Genomic DNA, 3,167 nt, shown 5'->3' with positions numbered 1-3,167 from the left:
AGGGTTGTCCAAAGTTCAGCTCACGCTATTTCCCCTAACTGGTTCCATGTGATAAAATGAAAGCCTTGTTTTTATGCCGGGCTCAGGCCTAACTCACATATGTGTAATGACAATCCTGAGGAGCTGCATGTCGGCATTTGACGTATGATAACTTTTCAGCTGCACAGAATAGTCTGCGGTAGACGATGCAGGTCTTTCCCCCTAGAATATGCGTCCCCTTCCCCCTTTTTTTGTTACCATGTATGAAGGAGAACAACAAAATAGCCCTCGCTAACTGACTGAACTTCTTTCCCTAAAATATAGACGTTTGCTCCAGAGCACTTAGAATTAAACCAGAGCTTAATGTTTCCACACAGTCCATCTTACCCAATTCACAGAGGGAAGACTTGAGGCCTCAGCAAAGAAATGCAGCATATTAGAGGCAGAATGAATTTCATAGCTCCTCTGTGAGCCTGAATAAGACCTTCTGAGCAAGCCATGTGGCTTGGGATGGGTTAGCTAAATGTATCAGCAGGCATTTGGGGGAAGTCACTCTACAGTCAAACCACATTCTCCTTTTTAGTCATTTTTAGAAGGACCACCTGTGTTATCCTTGCCTCCTTGCCTCTGTTCTCACATTTATTGAGCATCCGTAATGTCTAGGTACTAATCTAATCACAAGATTTTTAAGCTCATGGTAATTTTTCTGTTTTATTGATGGGCTGGCTGAGATTTAGGGTAAAAACTCATCTGTAGTCGCACAAGTAAAAAAATAGCCAAGCTTGACTACCATGCTTCTTCTCTGCCATTATTCTGTTGTGTCTGATGCCAGGGTATGCACAGACTGGTTTAAGAAGTTCTAGTGCTTGATTTGGCAGCACATATACTAAAATTGGAACGAGACAGAAAAGATTAGCACGGCCCCTGGGCAAGAATGGCATGCAAATTTGTGAAGACTTCCATATTTTTAAATCAACTATAATAAAAATTTTTTTAAAAAAAGAAAGAAGGTCTAGGAGTCCTTGCAGGGGGAGGGGTATTTTGTATTGAACTGATAGGAATATGGCCTTCAGCCCATAAACCTGGGATCTGTCACATGTATGATACCCATTCCACATCCTCCACCTCACCTTGTTTTTCTATTTTATTCCCCCATTCTCTTTACCGATATAATGTTACTCTTTTCCCCTTAAAAAAAGAACACCCAAATCAGGTTGCCCATCTCAAGGGGAAAAATAGCTGTAGGCGGCTATCAGAACAAGAGGCTTGGTAACAGTGAGCAGGGTGTTGATTCTGTCTCGAGTGTGGATATAAAACTAGAGAAACGGGAGGCCGAGGAGGATGTGCTCCTCCCTTAGGTCCACAGAAGAGGCCAGCGAGCGGGGTCGGTTGGAAGCCTTTAGGAAACGCTGAGTATTCCAACGCGGCACAGCTCAGAGTGGATTTCTGGACACAAAATGTGTATTATCACCCCGGTTCAGCCAGGAAGAGGGCTCTCTGAGGCCGCATGCATATTAAAGTGTGTAATCTGGCTGTTACTATGGGGAAATAATTTACAGGATCATACAACCCGCTGCCTCCTGTCATCTGCTGGGACCCCATGGTTGCCGTGGCCTCACGTGGAGTCTCGGCTACCGAGTTAATGTCACCTACTGTGTAAAATTGCACCTCAGCAGAAGGAGAAGGCTGATTGGTCTCGGTCAGGGCTGCATGTGGTGAAGGCTTAACTAGAAGAAAAGCCATCTGAACCCCCATGGCTCCTAGTGAGGGGGGTGTCGGAGCCAGGCCTGACGCAGAGGCCTGCTTTGGTGTCATAGCATAAGATCATTCCAGCTGATATGCATGGACGGTCTCTTAGCAGGTCTCTGCTAAACTTCAGAGCATTTCCGTGAGACTGTGAGTACAACAGGAGAAGGAAATCTGGAAACCAAGGCTACACATCTACCCCATGCTACTTATTTTTGGGCGGACAGAGTTAGGAAGGCATGGGCTGTGTAGTGAGAAGTGAGTCAGAGAAGCTAGGAGCGTACTTATCCGGTAGATTTCTTAGGCATCCCTAAATATCTGGAACAGGTCTGGGCAAAGGGGCACCATGGGGATTTTGGAACAAGTCGTTTTTCATGGTAAGATAGATATATTGCTATTAAAAATTGGGCATCTCAGATCAGATCAGGTCCCAGGCTTAGAAGAGTCTCTGCAAAGTCAATTCTACAGCAACACAGCTGTGGACCTGAAGCAAATCCTTGATCCACTAGGATTTCTCATGCCTTCATCTGCAAAATGATGAAGTTTGAAGGAGGTGAACTTCAAGGCCCCTGCCTCCCTGACCCCCACCCTGCATGAATGCAAGCTCCTTGGTCTTCGTATCTCCTCCCAACCCTGTACTGTCCAACAGGGTGCCTGGCACATAGTAGGAACTCAGAAAATAATCAGCGGAAGAGAAAACCTCTTGTGGCAGAGTGCCAATTGAATCCCTGTGCCCGGAGAAGGAAAACTCATCTCTGATGAGCCCCTTAGTGTTAGCATGGATGTTCTCCTTTGATCTACTGTGCAATTCCTCAAGTTTTCTGTCGTGGTGACAGTGGCAGTGCATTTAAAGGCAGGCAGGAGAGTCTTACGGTATCAGCTGCTGGAGGGTAAAGTGAGAAGCAAATCTAGGATCTGGAAATGATCAGGGGCTGCTAAGGAGATCCAGAGCCAGGACAAGAAGTGAAGTTTCAGAGATCCTTTTTTTTTTTTTTTTTTTTTTGCTTTTTACGGTTGCTCCTGGGGCATATGGAGGTTCCCAGGCTAGGTGTCTAATCAGAGCTGTAGCTGCCGGCCTACACCACAACTATAGCAACGCCAGATCCCAGCCACATCTGTGACTTATACCACTGCTCATGGCAACGCAGGATCCTTAACCCACTGAGTGAGGCCAGGGATCAAGCCCGAGTCCTCATGGATACTCCTCAGATTCATTTCCACTGCGCCACGAGAACTCCCAGAGATCCTTTAGTCTCACAGCCAAAGAGACTGGAGTCTCTCCAGTCTTATCTTGACTCATTGGACTTCTGATTTTATTTATGTGTAATTTTTGCTCCCCCCAACCCCTTCACCGTGCTTCAGCTCTGGTGAATGCACAGGGTGACTAGTTAGTTGATGGGGTTCCTAGGAATAAACAGACAGATAATAAGATAATAAGCCTT

The 3,167-nt window shown here is 45.9% G+C and overlaps 1 non-coding gene across 1 annotated transcript; it reads left to right on the top strand.

The window, feature by feature from the left end:
* The first annotated feature begins 841 nt into the window (after positions 1-841).
* On the top strand, positions 842-948 carry LOC125134705 (U6 spliceosomal RNA). Its single transcript, XR_007136719.1, has one exon. It is a non-coding gene; the product is annotated as a U6 spliceosomal RNA (small nuclear RNA).
* The last annotated feature ends 2,219 nt before the right edge of the window (positions 949-3,167 follow it).

This window comes from Phacochoerus africanus, chromosome 8 (genome assembly GCF_016906955.1).
Source record: "Phacochoerus africanus isolate WHEZ1 chromosome 8, ROS_Pafr_v1, whole genome shotgun sequence".
NCBI classification, from domain to species: domain Eukaryota; kingdom Metazoa; phylum Chordata; class Mammalia; order Artiodactyla; family Suidae; genus Phacochoerus; species Phacochoerus africanus.
The sequence above is the reverse complement of the archived record's forward strand: the minus strand, read 5'-3'. Positions and strand labels throughout refer to the sequence as shown.